This window comes from Sus scrofa, chromosome 10, assembly GCF_000003025.6.
Source record: "Sus scrofa isolate TJ Tabasco breed Duroc chromosome 10, Sscrofa11.1, whole genome shotgun sequence".
Classification (NCBI taxonomy): Eukaryota; Metazoa; Chordata; class Mammalia; order Artiodactyla; family Suidae; genus Sus; species Sus scrofa.
The window spans coordinates 40,312,802-40,330,076 of record NC_010452.4 but is presented as its reverse complement, the minus strand read 5'-3'; the positions used below and the strand labels follow the sequence as shown (position 1 = coordinate 40,330,076).

The following is a 17,275-nucleotide window of genomic DNA, read 5'->3' as shown; positions in this document are numbered from 1 at the left end:
AAGCAGTTCAGTTATACATGCATATGTATCTATTTTTCAGATTTTTTTCCTTATAGGTTATTATAAAATATTAAATATAGTTCCCTGTGCTATATATACAGTAGGTCCTTATTGCTTATCTCTTTTATATAGGGTAGTCAGTATCTGTTAATCCCAAACTCCTAATTTACCCCTCTCCCCCCCAAAAACCATTTTGCAGTTTCTTGAAAATCTAAATGTGCAGCTACGAGATGACCCAGCCACCGTACTCCTAGGCATTTATCCCAGAAAATGAAGACTTGTATGCACAAGTGTTTACTGCAACCTTATTCATGATGGCCCCAAACTAGAAATCATCCAGATGACCTTCGATGGGTAAATGCATAAATAAACTATGGTCCATCCATACCATGGACCATTACGTGGCTATAAAAAGGAATAAACTATGAATTCACAAAACACCCTGGAGAATTATACTGAGAGCCAATAGCCTGGTTATGATAATATACATACAGTTTATAAAACTATAATGTACAGGAGTTCCCGTCGTGGCCCAGTGGTTAACGAATCCGACTAGGAACCATGAGGTTGCGGGTTCGATCCTTGGCCTTGCTCAGTGGGTTAAGGATCTGGCGTTGCCATGAGCTGTGGTGTAGGTCAAGATGAAGCTCAGATCCTGCGCTGCTGTGGCTGTGGCATAGGCTGGTGGCTACAGCTCCGATTCAACCCCTAGCCTGGGAACCACGTATGCTGGGGAGCAGCCCAAGAAATGGCAAAAAGACAAAAAAAAAAAAAAAAAACTATAATGTACATATACTTTTATAAGATGTTGACATTGAGAATAATAGGATACAACATCTGTGATCACTTTGTATTATTGCTGTCAACTGCATGTGAGTCTATAATTATCTCAAAATAAAAAGTTTAACCATAGGAGTTTCCATTGTGGCTCAGTCGCCTTGACGATGCATGTTCAATCCCTGGCCTTGCTGAGTGGTGAGGTAAGGATCCCGTGTTGCTGTGGCTGTGGTGTAGGCTGGCAGCTGCAGCTCTGATTTGACCCTTAGCCTGGGAACTTCCCTATGTCTGCAGCTGCTGTCTTCAAAAAAAATTTAATAATAAGAAAAAAACTGTCATGTAAGGGAAACCATGGCACCATCTCTTCTGATCACTTTCAAAATGCAAAGTTTCACCCTGGGAAGATAGAGTTCATTAAAATGAACTAATTGATAGCATCCTCATAATCATATTTATGTAAAGGTATGCTTTTTTTTTTTTTTTTTTTTTTTTAAGGTCACACTTGTGGCATAAGGAGGTTCCTAGGCTAAGGCTCAAATCAGAGCTGTAGCTGTCAGCCTACACCACAGTCACAGCAATGCCAGATCCAGCCATGTCTGTGACCTACACCACAGCTTACAGCAAAGCCAGATCCTTAAGCCACTGAGCAAGACCAGGGATCGAACCTGTGCCTTCATGGATAGTAGTCAGATCGTTTCCACGGAGCCACGATGGGAACTCCAGGAATGCTCTTTATTGACTGCAAATACATCATCTTTGCACCTAAACATTTTTCTAGGGGAATTTTGAAGTGATGTATATATGGTTCTCATCCTGTATCGCATTTATATACAGGACGGGAACTTCCTGAGTGACATTTTGAAATGAGTTGTATCTTCCAATTATTGAGAGAATCTTTCTGAATCATGGGGGGTGGGGCAGTGTCATTATCCCTCAAAACAAGTTTAGTTCTAATTGAAAATACACATATATTTAAAAATGTGCTCTTGGCATGACATTTTAATTCTTCATTTTATGGATGTGGGAATATACATGCCACAGTTTTATACTGGAATCTCTGCCAGTGTTTCCTTTTTGTCTGAGGCCCAATGTTTCTGGTTGGAATTTCATAACAAGATATGCATTGTTTCCACTGGGGTTTATACCAGACATAATTAGATAAAATGATGGTATGGTAGAGACAATACAGCTTTTATAATTCATTATTGCATTGTTGCTAAACTTCACCACGTTCCGGGTTTGAAGGACTGTCCTAAGTTAACTACTGCGAATTCCCAGAAGGAATCACAACTCATTTGTAAGCATCCACATTTGGGTTGCTTATCACAGTTTTGGAAACCTGAGAGCCAAGATTCTGTTGATTTTCACCTACTTTCAATATTAACGAGGAAACTTCATGTCGATGCAGCAATGGAGGTGCAAAGTTCATTGCTTAACTTAAAAGCTGCACAGAGCTTAACTCACTCCCCCTAATGTTTCCAGATGGGGACAGACTTCTGTTCAACAAACTCCTCTTCCCGCTTTCTGCTCTGCCAGTGACTCGTACAGGGCACTGATTTCTCTGTATCTCAAGCCTCTACATTTAATTTTTTACTTTGCAGTTCTCCCTGGAGTCAATTTGAGGGTTAACAAAATGCTTGCAAAACACTTTCAGGTTATCAAAGCAAAGTCAAAGGGAAACTATCTTCAGCCAGAATAAGGACAAAGTTAAAAGAAAAAGATTTAAACGTCTGTATTATTTTTACAAACAAGTGATGTTTAAAAATTCTCTACGGCTTTGAAATCTGAAAAGTCTTCAGAGCTGCTGAATTATTTTTTTTTTTAAGATTTAGTTTGGATTATTTTACGATGTTTTAATTCTTGGAACACTGGCTCCCTAAATACATGGTCTAACTTAGTGCTCCAGACTAGCCCACGGATCTGTACCAGCATTGCCTAGGAGTGACTTAGAAATGTAAATGCTGGAGTTCCCGTTGTGGCTCAGCGGTAATGCACCTGACAAGTATCTTGAGGATGCAGGTTCAATCCCTGGCCTTGCTCAGTGGGTTAAGGATCTGTTGTTGCCGTGAGCCTTGATGTAGGTCTCAGATGTGCGGCTCGGATCTGGCATTGCTGTGGCTGTGGCGTGGGCTAGTGGCTACAGATCAGAATTCGATCCTTAGCCTGAGAACCTCCATATGCTGCAGGTGAGGCCCGAAGAGAGAGAGAGAAGACAGACAGACAGACAGAAAGAAAGAAAGAAAGAAAGAAAGAAAGAAAGAAAGAAAGAAAGAAAGAAAGACAGAAAGACAGGCATGCATGCAAATACTTGGGCGGACCTCTTAAATCAGATTTAGCATCAGCTCAACAAGAATCCCTGGGGGCCCAATAATCTGGATTTCATCACATCCTGCTTCTGATGCCCACATGCGCTAAAGTTTGAGAATTACTAGTATGGGATCAATGATGCTCAAAGGCAAGGTCCGTGATGTGGGTGAAATCAGGTCCCTCAAAAACTCATATGTTGCAGCCTTAACCCCCAATGAGACTGTATCTGGAAATAGTCCTTAGGACGTAATTAAGGTTAAATGAGGTCATGAAACTGGGGTCCTGAGTTCCCTGGCGGCCTAGAGGTTAAGGATCTGGGGTTGTCACTGCTGTGGCTCAGGTCACCGCTATGAGACGGGTTTGATGCCTGACCTGGGAACTTCCACATGCCATGGGCACCACCAAAAAAAAAAAAAAAAAAGTTGAGGTCCTGACCCAATAGGATTGTGGACTTGTAAAAAGAGGAAGAGGGAGAGGTCTCTCTCTTCCTCTTTCCATCCACATGCGAGGTCAAGGCCATCTGCAAGCCAGGAAGAGGCTGTCATGAAAACCTGGCCGCATTGGCGCCCTGATCTCGGATTTCCAGCTTCCAGAACCGTGGGAGAAAATGCATTCATGTTGTTTAAGCCGCCCAGTCTCTGGTATTTTATGATGGCAGCCTGAGCAGACTAAATACAACCAGGAATCTTATTAAAATACAGACGCTGATTAAGTCAGGAAGTGGAGAAGTCAGATCTCCCAGGCAATGCCCTTCTCCGTCCACTGTCCCACTCTGAGGACCAAGGATGAAGATGATTTTCCATTTTACCTGGAATGAAATCCATCCACCCTGCTCCCATGTTGACCTGCCCGGTCGTGCAAGATTGGGGACCCACCTACCCCTCTGATTTCATCTCACATCTTCCTCCCGCCCCTTCTTTCCTTTTCCTTAAACATACTGAGCTACTTCCTTCTTCTTCCTGCATCAGACCTTGGCATGTACTTTTTTTCTTTTTTTTTTAGGGTCACACCTGTGGCATATGGAAGTTCCCAGGCTAGGGGTCTAATCGGAGCTACAGCTGCCGACCTACACAGCCACAGCTACCAGATCGGAACCAAGTCTCCAATCTACACCACAGCTCACAGCAATGCCAGATCTTTAACCCACCGAGCAAGGCCAGGGATCAACCAACATCCTCATGGATCCTAGTCAGGTACCTTACCGCTGAGCCACAGCAGGAACTCCTTGGCATGAACTTCACCTTCTGCCTCTGCCCCCAGCTCTTGGAACAATGGCTCCCTTCCCATCCTTCAGGCCCCAGTTCAACATGATCATCTCCCTAAAGCATCGCCTTTCCTGTCTCCACCTCTGTCCCAACTTAGCCTTTCACAGCCTCACCTCAATCTGCAGTGACTGTGTCCCTTTGTAAATGCTGTATCGTCTGTCTCCTCCACAAGAAGGCAGATCCCACAACATCTGTTTCCTCACGTTCCCCTAAAAATATTTGTTGATGGAATAAATGATGTAAAGTTACCCTCTTACTGTGGTCCAAAGAATAGGAATACTCTCTTGCTCTTATGCAGGTAGATGAAGATGTCAGATTCATTCACTGGGGGTTGACTGGAGTCCTTGATCCACCTGGTCCTGGCTTGGGAGTCGCTAGTGATGTCCTGCAGCCAGTTCCCCCTTATTTGTGTCTGAGCCAGGTCTGACCAGGAGAGGAAAACCATCCATAGCATCCACGGCATCAATCCATGGGCATTACTCACCGGGTCTTGATGCTGGTTTTGAAGGAGATCTGAAATGAGGGCTGGCACCCCTGCAGCCTCTTTGTGCACAGTCTTCCTCCCACTCTTGGCTGAAATCTTGACTCAGCTCTATGACTTAGCACTGGGTCCTGCTGCCTCTAAGCCAGGCCAATCCAGTTTGTGGGACTGGAGCCCTGACACACTGTCTGCTTGTGCTCACTGCCTCCCTGTGGGTACTGGACTCTGCCCCCTCTGTGGCTCCTGCCTAAAGATGTGGTTGTGGTCCTGTCATGGATGGATGGATGGATGGATGGATGGATGGATGGATGAAAGGATGGCACAGAAACAAAACCCCATCAGCTCATGCCAGCTACAAGGGTCTCTGGTGCACATTCTATCCTCTGATCAGTGAGTCCACCAATGGCAGCTTGTAGTCAACCACAGTGAGGGTATTTACACCAGAGAAATCAAAAAATGCTTCACACTGGTGTTCTGTGAAATTCCCAGAAAGCTGGGAGTTAAACATTTACCAGCACCCCACTGGCTGAAGTCCACCTGGACTGGAAAAGCACAAACTCTTGCTCTCTCTCTCCTGTCACTTGGCTGCTTTGTCATACATCAGAGAGACAGCCTTGCAGAGCCCCTCACCCTTCCCCACACACAGGGTCTGAAGCTGCCTCTTCAGACATGTATTTGTTTGTTTGTTTGTTTATCTCATGGCTGCATCTGCAGCACATGGAAGTTCCTGAGCCAGGGCTTGAATCCAAGCCGAAACTGTTGGCCTACACCACAGCCACAGCAACACCAGATCTGAGCCACCTCTGTGACCTACACCACAGCTTGGGGCAACACCAGTCCCTTACCCCACTGAATGAGGCCAGGAATCGAACCTTTATCCTCATAGACCCTGTGTCACATTCTTAACCCTTGGAACCACAACGGGAGCTCCACCTTCAGATTTTTTGGTCTTGTTTTCTGCAACCAGCTCATTTCACCTGATCTCCTCTCCCTGTGCCCTCCCATGGTACACACACACACACACACACACACCACAAACACCCTGCAACACAGAGTGCGCTCTCATTGGCTTGGTCTCTTTAAGGCACATTGCAAATTCCCAGAGACACAGTAAGTACTCGAAAGGTACTGAGAGAGACAGAAGCAAGAAAACTCTTTGACTCTTACCCCCAACACAAAATCATTTGAAATTTTCCAAAAGAAGAAGCGTGAAAGCTGGTATTCATTCTCCTGAATTTTTTTTTTTCAGACAATTTTCAGAGACCAGAGAGAAACAATTTATATCACTGCTGTTATCAAAGGCACTGGCACACATACGCAGTCGAGTTGCCAGACGAGAGAGTCACGGCACTGTCAGGCCAAGAGAATGATCACATAGCTGTGCCGTTGATCACACTCCGCCTAGAAACACTCGTCATTCTTGTCCAGCCTAACATTTATTTTTATATTATTTTTCCTAGGGCTGCACCGGTGGCAGAGGGAGGCTCCCAGGCTCAGGATCAAATTAAAACTGTAGCCACTGGCCACAGCCCATAGCAACACGGGATCCAAGCCACGTCTGCGACCTACACCACAGCTCACGGCAACACCGGATCCTTAACCCACTGAGTGAGGCCAGGGATCGAACCTGCATCCTCATGGATACTCATCAGATTTATTTCTGCTGAGCCACGACGGGAACTCCCAGCCTAACATTTAAATCTGTGCTTCTCATCCTAGGAGAAGGACCATGTCAAAGAACAGTATCTAAGGGGCTTTTTTCCAAACTCAGCAAGCAACGGCCTCATCTTCTGAGAGTCCACATCTTCCCATAACAAGCCGCTGCTTTAAGCATTGTATCCTTTGTTTTATACATGTGTACCTCTTAATTCCACAATTGGATTTTAGGTATCTTCAGGACAGAGAAAGTAGCTGACATATTATTTTATTTATTTCTTCCAGGATACTGACACAGTTCAAACAACATTAGAGTTAAAATTTTCTATGTGTCCAAAAAAAAAGAAAAAAGAAAAACCCACACTATCAATATAGTTTAAGGGTGAAGGAAAAAAGCCAGATTTATTCACGAGGACCCACTGCAAATTGTCACAATTCCATTTACTGTTTTGTGACAAAGGCTCAAAGAGGAGGGGAAAAAAAACACTCCTGAGGGCACGTGAACTAGGCATCGACTCTAACACTGAATGTTGTAAGACCACAGCGTTAATTCTCTTGCAATCATTCCCCAAGATGTGATGGCCCATAAAAGGTGAATTTGTGCAAATATGGTTTTCCAACTTTTCCTCTTAAATAGTAGAAACATGATGGTTTATACATGTTCAGGTTGATTCATGAGTTATTAAAAAAGGTGTACATGTCAGAGAGCCTGTCGTGGCTCAGCAGTTAATGAACCCAACTTGTATCCATGGGGTCGCGGGTTCGATCCCTGGCCTCGATCATTGGGTTAAGGATCCGGCGTTGCTGTGAGCTATGGCGTAGGTCGAAGACAGCAGCTCGGATCCTGTGTTGCTGTGGCTGTGGTGTGGGCCAGTGGCTGCAGCTACAATTCAACCCCTAGTCTGGGAACATCCATATGCCACAGGTGGGGCTTAAAAAGACCAAAAAAAAAAAAAAAGAGGTGTACATGTCTCCATTTCCCCTTTACAGTATCATGTTTATTCCTGAAAATAAAGGTGGACCTAAGAACTACCTACCCACATTCCACTTCTGAGACGCACAGGTGAAATAGGGAAAAACCCACAAATGCCAGACAAAGAGGCACTTCAGTGCGGTAAGAATCCAGCCAACATCTGTTGAGACCAAGAGGATGGGGGCCCTTCTTTCTCTGCGAGTTCCCTCTCGGTGACTTTTGATCTAAAGGTCAATGCACTTATCTCTGGATTTCTGACGAGTCTTCAAAACAAAACCATGTAGGAGCTAAGGAGCCTCTCACCATGACCAATAGCTCTATTTCTAGGGTTCATCACTCAGCTCCTTGAAAAGATTCAAGACCCACAGGGAAGCAAACCAGGCAGACCCTGGTCTTCTCAGACTGTGTCTTTATGGTTGCAAAAGCAACAAACAGAAAACTCACTTCTTTATTGAATGGAAAAGGCTCAGAGGTTTTTCTGAGTTTAGACTAGAGACGCTAAGGGCACTCCCATTTTTCTTATAAACCATGTAAACCATAAATGAATTTCTTCTAATCCAGCATGTTGTGCTAAAATCATTTATCCAGCCTCAGCTGGGGCCCAAAGCCTTCAGGGCTGGAAAGTTGTTTAACATTAACTTGAGGGGCGCTGTTATTAAATTTGCCCAAGTTGGTGCTTCTTAGTGTTTCTATGCAAATAGCCCCTCAATTACATTTTTCTTTTCTTGTTTTCCCCTTTGGTAACTTTGCAAGCTCTTTAAGGACACAAAACTTGAGTGTAGACATCTAAGCGCCCACGCAAGCACCGTGATTCTCACAGAGAAGACCAGCAGTAAATATTTGTTGAGTGAACACATTCTTAAGGAAGGGAGCATTTACAAAATGCGAGTTATTTGGGGGGGGGGGAGTTGCAAAGACTCTCAAGTGAAATATGTGCTTACAAATGCTCCTGGGGTGAAGAAACGCAGAGGGCTACAATGCTGCAGAGATACCCAACTCCTGAGGCCTCATCTCATAGATTATAAACTGTTTGGCCTTTGTTGTTTTTGCTAACCTTACTGGGATTCATAACAGGAAAATGTGGACATTTTCCCTCTTGCCGTAAAGAAGCCACTGCAGCTCTACCATCAATGCACTCGAGTTGCTCAACCTAGGTTTGCATGTAATGAAATATCAAAGCAAGTACACGGTTTAAAAAAAAAAAAAAAAAATCTCCTCCTGGAGTTCCCTTCATGGAGTGAGAGAAAAGAATCCGACTAGAAACTATGAGGTTTCGGGTTTGATCCCTGGCCTCGCTCAGTGCGTTAAGGATCTGGCACTGCCGTGAGCTGTGGTATAGGTCACAGATGAGGCTCCGATCCTGTGTTGCTGTGGTTGTGGCATAGGCCGGCAGCCATAGCTCTGATTTGAACCCCTAGCCTGGGAACCTCCATGTGCCATGGGTGTGGCCCTAAAAAGCAAAAAAAAAAAAAAAACCTCCCCAGTTTACTTGGTAGACCAGATGACCCCCAAGAATGGCTAAACCATTGCTGCAATGAGCACAGTATGTCCATGGGTTGGCCATTGTCAATGCTTGAACATGTACATAGGCAGGAGATGTTTAAGAGACCCAGTCTTCAAGCCATTTATCTGGGAAACTGCTTTGAGCAAGTCCCTTTTAGAGTCAGTATGCAAACAGCGGATGGAAACCCTGCAGTAAGAATCAATGATGCACAGAGTTTCCAAGGACATATAAACAGAGGACACAGGCATGGAAGAAAAAAGCCCAAAGTGCAGGCAGACAACCTCAGCCAGGTTGCACAGACAGACTGGAACCAAGCACCACTGACCTGCTTCCAGAACGATAAGAGAACAGGCAGAGGCTCTCCCAAAGTGGACCTGGCTTAGCAAGTGACGTGAGCAGTGTGGACAAGCCTAAATACATACATGGTCACCTTTTACTCGAATAAAATAAGCATTTCAGGCTTCGAGGAGGCTTCTTAAAAATATCATGGAAATGGACACTCCAGCCAAATAAAGAAAAGTGAAAGAAATTCTAACAAGTACAAATACATATAATGCCACTTATAGAAAAGCAGGCATCTGAGAAAATTAACTTAGAAGAGAATGCAAAAACTCCAGTAGTTGCATGAGATGGCACAGTTGTACCTAACAGAATAATGTCTCAAGATTTCCATCAAAACTTTCTTAAAGATGTTGTACACTTTCCATTTAGGGACTTGAAAAAGTATCTGGTAAGACTTGCACGGAGTTTCTGCTGCAGAATTTCCTCAAGTCGTTAAAGCCAGGACCCGCTTGGGAGACATTCTTTACCAAACACTCCATGTGAAACATGTTCAACGTACAAGTTCAAAGGGAAGGGAAGAGAGCGTCCTTTTAAGAACCAGAAAAATCTTCATCAGCAAATTGATATTTCAACAAACCTCTAGGCTTTGGCTCAAAGTAAAGACGTCGATAGGAATGGTGCCACTGTGTATCTGATCCCATGACAAAGCCAGCACTATATTTAGCATCTTAGGCTTTTAAAGTGAAAGAAGCCTTAGAAAGCAACTTGGACGTGGTCGAAAAGACGTTTTCAAGTTCTGCAGAGAACAGAACGCTTCTGGTTATTCGTTCAAGGGTACAGTCTGTGATGCCCCAGACAAATCCTTCCTGCCACGGTGGAGGCAGAGCTTTGCAGCAGCACCTCTCACCTATCCCTCTGTGGCGTCTCCATCCTATAGAGCAGCGCTCGAAAGTGATCTGTCTATCCTTGCAATCTCACTCAACCAAAAAGTAAATGAACGTCTGGAAAGGTAGAGAAACTGATCTCAATCTCTCTGAAAGTTTTGTTTTCATTAAGCCCACGTCTATGATGAAAACTAAACAGAAGTCGAAACTACCAACCACAGCCGTGGTAACTGTGGAAACACTAATGAGAAGTAGTTTCCTACAACTGCATTTGTGTGTATGTATACAATGTGGGTATATATATATTGTATCCACATTGCGTATATAGCTATACACACCGTATGTGTGTATATGATGTATATATTGTTGCCATGGCTGTGGTGTAGACTGGCAGCTGCAGCTCTGCTTCAGTCCCTAGCCTGGGAACTTCCACATGCTGCAGGTACACTGTAAAAAAAAAAAAAGAAAAAGAAAAGTAGGTGTGAAAGGAAAAATTTAATTAGAATGAGAAAAACGATCACAGTAGATTATGTATCTACAGCTGACAAAAGTCACAAACAGGACACTATTTTTTGTAATAGTAATTGTCTACAAATTCTTTACTTCCCTCTGCCTTTTCGTTGCCTACTCTGATCTTTAAAAGACATTTTTAGGAGTTCCCGTCGTGGCTCAGTGGTTAACCACCCCAACTAACCTCCATGAGGGTGTGGGTTCGATCCCTGGCCTTGCTCAGTGGGTTAAGAATCTGGCGTTGCTGTGAGTTCAGATGTGGCTCAGATTCCATGTTGCTGTGGCTGTGGTGTAGGCCGGCGGCTACAGCTCTGATTCGACCCCTAGCCTGGGAGACTCCGTATGCCAAGGGTGTGGCCCTAAAAAGACAAAAGGGCAAAAAAAAAAAAGACATTTGTAGTCAACTTACACGTTGTGTTAATTTCTGCTGACAGCAAAAAGATTCCGTTTTATATATATATGTATAATAGATATGTATGTATTTTCATAGTCTTTCCTATTATGGCTTATCATAGGAGATTGAATACAGTTCCCTATGCTGTACAGTAGGGCCTCGTTGTTTCTCCAGCCTATATATAATAGTTGGCATCTGCTAACCCCAAAGTCCCACCACTTCCCTCCCCTGCCCCCCTCCCCCTTGGCAACCACACGTCTATTCTTTACAAGACATTTTTGTATATCTTCTATTTTGTATACAGAGGCTGGAAAAAAAGATCCAGTCACTTTCCTCTGCAGAGTTGATGGTAATTTGGTTTATATCACGGATTGTTAGAAACCATTTCTTTCGGCCTCCCAGCAGTGCCCTGGGAATGTTCTACAAAATTCTAAGAGGGCTGTCAAATCTGGTGAAAGCTCTCAAGATTTCCTGTAACCAAACCGTCTGCTTACACGCCACAGACAGTCTGATAACCTAAAAAGCCTTCCCCAGACCAGCTTCCGGGACCATCTGTTTAAACCACATTTCTCCTCTGTTACTCACACAATCCCGGTACTTGGAGCCTGGAGATGTGTTAAAATTGTCATAGAGGGAGTTCTCGGATGGCCTAGAGGGTTAAGGCTCCAGCTTTCTCTCCGCTATGGCTCTGGTTGCTGCTGTGCGGCATAGGTTCAGTCCCTGGCCCGGGAATTCCCAGGTACTGCCTGTGTGGCAAACAAACAAACAAACAAAAAACCAAGAGAGAACCAGAAATAAACGTTGCAACTCTCATTTAAAAAAATAAAAATAAATAAAATTGGGATAGAAGCTCTGATTGTGGAGCTGTACCTCACAGTGGAGTGAGTCACAACAGTGGCGACATGAGTATTTTTGGAAGCCATTCCTGCATGACGAGGGCTAAGAATAACTTAACTCTCAGCCCCATAAAAACATCTCACGAAGCCCAAATAAAAAGAATCCCAAACTCAGCCATCCCTTAGCCATTTCCAAAAATTCCCCTGGCTGCCTCCACGCGACCTAAGACAAGGAGAAATCTAACAGAGAGGAGGCTGATAGAGAAGAAATGTCTTTTTTTGTTGTTGTTTTGTTTGTTTTTTCTTTTTGTCTTTTTAGGGTGGAACATGCAGCATATGGAAGTTCCCAGGCTCGGGTCGAATCGGAGCTACAGCTGCCGGCTACACCACAGCCTCAGCCACCCCAGATCCTAGGAGTTGCATCTGTGACCTACACTGCAGCTCACAGCAACACTGGCTCCTTAACCCACTGAGCGAGGCCAGGGATTGAACCTGCATCTTCATGGATATTAGTCATGTTCATTACCACTGAGCCACAACCGGAACGCCAAAGAAAAGTCATTTTAACCGGTGCCTTTCACACAGCTCACTTTTGGAAATTTTGTAAAAATATTTGACCTTAGGAACACATTGTTAGGACCCCGTGCAAACGACAGGCCCTGAAGCTTTCACTTCCTTGGCTTCAATTAAATAGGCTTCTGGCTCCTTCCCGGACATCCTAGGTACACATCTGTTATGGCCCCATCACTTTAAAGTTATAATCATTTATTTATCTGTTTTCTCACTGAGCTGTGACAGAGGTGTGACTCCTAGAGAGCAGGAACCCATCTGTTCATATTGATCTGTCTGGTGTCTCTGTCTGGTGTCTCTGTCTGGTGTCTCTGTCTGGTGTACAGTAGTTAACCAATAAAAAGGGGTTGCATGAGGAGTTCCCCTTTGGCTCAGAGGGTTAAGGATCCAGCGTTGTCTCTGCAGCAGTATGGGTTCAATCTCCAGCCCAGTGCAGTGGGTCAAGGATCTGGTGTTGCTGCAGCCGTGGCTCAGACACAATCCCTGGCCCAGGAACTTCCATATGACTCAAGTGTAGCCCAAAAAACCATTTTTTTAAAGAGGGTAGTGAGGAGTTGCCATTGTGGCTCAGCAGAAATGAACCCAACTAGTATCCATGAGGATTCGGGTTCAATTCCTGCCCTCATTCAGTGGGGTGAAGATCCATCATTTTCATATGGCATAGGTCACAGACACCACTTGGATCCTGCGTGGCTGTGGCTGTAATGTAGGCAGGGAGCTGCAGCTCCAATGCAACCCCTAGCCTGGAAGCTTCCATATGCCACGGGTTCGGCCCTAAAAAGCAAAAAAAAAAAAAAAAAAAACGGGGGGGGGAGGTGTTGAATGAATGAATGAATGAATATGTTTCTACCAAAGGATGGAGCAGGTAAAGGTGTGGGACCAAAAAAAGCTCCCACTGGCCACCAGGGGGTGCTGTTGGGCGGTGTTGGATGGTAGGTGGGTTGGGTGGGGCAGAGGTGGGTATATAGAGACAATATATATAACTGGCAGTTCTTTTAAAAGATGCAGGTTTGTGTAGCTCTGGAGACACAAGATGGGCCTTGTACCCTTAAGCCAAGTGAGTCAAGAAGCGGCAGCCGAGAAAGAAAAGCCATCTCTGCTTCAGAGAATCACTGGATTGGCATATGGCCTCCGTTTCCAACTCTTCTGTGACCTGAGCCTTGATGATGGCTAACATTGGGAGTATTCTGGAAACACCACGCCCAGGTCTGCTCCTAGTATTTATAGAGCTTTTAGCACAAAGGCATTTTCATCAAAGCACTTTAAGAGCTGGGCACACCCTGTCTCACACACACACACACACACACACACACACACACACCACACACACACACAAGGGCTCCATGAAAGGAACCGCAACATCACCTCAGCACCAGGCCTGAGCTGACAAACAGGAATGCTTTGGGATATACTCCCTGGCCACAGGCAAGCAGCCCTGTTTGGAATGGGTGGGAAGAATGACAACAGGAAGGGCTAGCCAGAGCCCTGCTGAAGGGCCCTGACCTGGAAGAAAACCTCCTAAACCTGATACACTCCAGCCACGCTCTGGGTGCTGGTGTAGGCTCTTTACATACTTGATCCTTTAATCCCAGCATCATCACTGTCGTGCAAAAGAAGAAACTGAGGGAAGCAAAACCACTGGCCTAGGGCAATAGGAGAAAAGAGCCAAAGCCAAGGGCAGAATGTAAATCCCTATAATCTCAACGGCCAAGCACCTTAACTGCTATGCTCAGACAGGATCCAAATGTATCAGAAGAGATACAAATTTTAAGATCAAATGAGCCTGAGAGGCATCTGGGTCTGTTGCTGGAAGGGGGACCCCTTCCAGGGCCCATGCGTGGGCTCTCATCTTGTCCAAGGAGACACCTGTGCCGACTAAGCAAAAGATTTATTGGGAAGGGGAACCCGGGCAGGGTTGGGGTACGGGGGAGAGTAGCAGGGTGAGGCACCCCAGGAGAACTGCTCTGCCACGTGGCTCACAGTCTCTGGTTTTATGGGAATGGGGTTAGTTTCCGGGTTGTCTCTGGCCAATCATCTTGCTCCGCTCACACTCGGTCTGGCTCAGGGTCCTTCCTGGGGGCGCGTGCACCTCTCAGCCAAGACGGATTCCAGCGCCCAAGATCCTGGGAGGCTGGTCCTCTCCTCCTTCCTACATCCTCTTGGTTCATCTTCAGGGCACCACCATGGGCCTCATCAGGGCTTCTTGCTGTGAGACACTCTTGCAAGTGGCTATTTTTTTTTTTTTTTTTTTTTTTTTTGTCTTTTTGCCTTTTCTTGGGCCGCTCCCGCAGCATATGGAGGTTCCCAGGCTAGGGGGCGAATCGGAGCTGTAGCCACCGGCCTACACCACAGCCACAGCAACGCAGGATCCGAGCTGTGTCTGTGACCTACACCACAGCTTATGGCAACGCCAGATCCTTAACCCACTGAGCAAAGCCAGGGATCGAACCCACAACTTTATGGTTCCTTGTCGGATTCGTTAACCACTGAGCCCCGACGGGAACTCCACGAGTAGCTATTATCATGCCTGCCAAGTTGGGTGGTTTCAGTCAATGGTCCCCTAAAGGATCCACTTGTATTACTTGATTTTTGAGAGCAGCCCAATAGCCTCCGCATAATTCTTAGATATAAGGACCATCCAAACCCTCACTTCAGTCAACATACCTGAAGTCCCTGTGAAAGCCTGTTGCAGCTGTGAGGGGGCACGGATGTCATCTCTTGCCAAGGTCCACCCCCCCATGGAAGGAAGGGCTGTGATTACCATTGTGCCATTTGCCCCTGACTTGAGAGCGTCCGCACCTGGAGAAACCAAATCACCTCACTTCCAATGGCCCAGCACTTACCCCTTGGTTACAAACAGCTGGGGCACAGAAAGCCTTGCAGGGCCCTTGTGACTCTGGAGAAATCGTTACACCTCCTTTCATGGTCTCTTTATGTGGAATACAAGGAAGTTCCATCCTGGGACCTTTGCGATGCACAGTGAACTTCTTCCAGCATCATCTCCAGTTCCCAAGGAAATTCAACTCCTCATGCAGACCTCCGACATTTTCCTCCAGTGAAGTCTGCTGCAAATTCCTCCCCTTGGAAAGAGGACAGATTGAAGGAAGCTTTGCCTCCTATTCGTTGTCTGAGTCTGGGCAAGTATCCCGGCTTCCTCATCTGTAAAGTGGAGCTTACCCCACCCACCTTGCAAGCTGTGATGGGAATGAGCAAAACAAGGACAAAGAAAATAATATGGAAATATTAGCTCCATCAGAGGATAAACACAAAGGTGAAAATAATGGGGTTTGTTGTTTTTTGGTTTTGGCTTTTCTTTCGTCTTGTTTTTTTGTTGTTGTTGTTGTTGTTGCTATTTCTTGGGCCGCTCCCGCGGCATATGGAGGTTCCCAGGCTAGGGGTTGAATCGGAGCTGTAGCCACCGGCCTACGCCAGAGCCACAGCAACGTGGGATCCGAGCCGCGTCTGCAACCTACACCACAGCTCACGGCAACGCTGGATCGTTAACCCACTGAGCAAGGGCAGGGACCGAACCCGCAACCTCATGGTTCCTAGACGGATTCGTTAACCACTACCCCACGACGGGAACTCCTCGTCTTGTTTTTTTTTTAATGGAAGTTCCCAGACCAGGAGTCAAACCCACAGTGACCAGAGCCACTGAAATCATATTCTTACACAATGAGATCTCCAGAAAATAATATTATTTAATAACTGTTTCCACTCCTACTGGCAGCCACTTTGTCCTCTCCTGGGCCAGGCTGCTAGTCCTCAATCAATTGGTGAGTCCTTATTTAGCAGCTAATGTGTACCGACCCCACCACCAAGGACTAAGGCACCACCAGGGCCATCAAAGGCACAGAAGCGGGTTAGCGTTAAGACTGTGGATCAGGCTTGGGAAGGGAAAGAGTTTGGAAAGGGGGAGATTAGCTGGGCATCTAAAAGAAGTATTTAACCAGGATAGACTGAGTCAGGTTAGAGAAGGAGGGAGATGTTGGAAACTGTGCAATAATGTCAGGTCTGATGAGTTCTTGCATCACAAGAAGAGAACTTTGTTCATTCAGAGGGAAATATCCACAGTACATGTTCATAAGGTGTGGATCTCTGGTGACTTGAAGCATTCTCTAATTTCCGTGATGCCCACGTGCCCACCATAGCTGGTCTCAAGCTGCTGCTAAAACTGAGAGCAGAGTTGGGGAGAGATGCTGAGGGGTCTCCTTTACCCTATCTCACCATCTGGCAACTGCAGGTGATGCCAGTGACCTCAAGAGCACAGAGAATGGCTGAAAGGAGTACAGTTCAGAATACGTCAAACTTTGGTTTTTATAATTGAATGATACGTTTATGGTATGGAGGTTTTGCCATTTCTTTTTTTTTTTTTTTTTTTTTTTTTTTGGTCTTTTTGCCATTTCTTGGGCCGCTCCTGCGGCATATGGGAGGTTCCCGGGCTAGGGGTCTAATCGGAGCTGTAGCCGCCAGCCTACGCCAGAGCCACAGCAACTCAGGATCTGAGCCGTGTCTGCGACCTACACCACAGCTCACGGCAACGCCAGATCCTTAGCCCACTGAGCGAGGCCTGGGATCGAACCCGCAACTTCATGGTTCCTAGTCGGATTCGTTAACCACTGTGCCACAACGGGAACTCCCTTTTTTTCTTTTGACAATTGCACCTGCAGCATATGGAATTTCCGGGCTAGGGGGTCTCATCAGGGTCTACACCACACCACAGCAATGCCAGAGCCTTAACCCACTGAGCCACGCCAGGGATCAAATCTGCATCGTCAAAGATGCTATGTTGGGTTCTTACCTTGCTGAGCCACAGCAGGAACTCCAATTTTTGCC

At 45.7% G+C, this 17,275-nt stretch overlaps 1 long non-coding RNA gene across 1 annotated transcript in view; it reads right to left on the bottom strand.

The window, feature by feature from the left end:
- LOC110255682 overlaps nucleotides 1-5,260 on the bottom strand; it is a 41,439-nt gene extending 36,179 nt beyond the window's left edge. The window contains exon 1 of the long non-coding RNA XR_002336328.1: nucleotides 4,599-5,260. This is a non-coding gene — a long non-coding RNA (uncharacterized LOC110255682). The remainder of the gene's footprint in view (nucleotides 1-4,598) is intronic.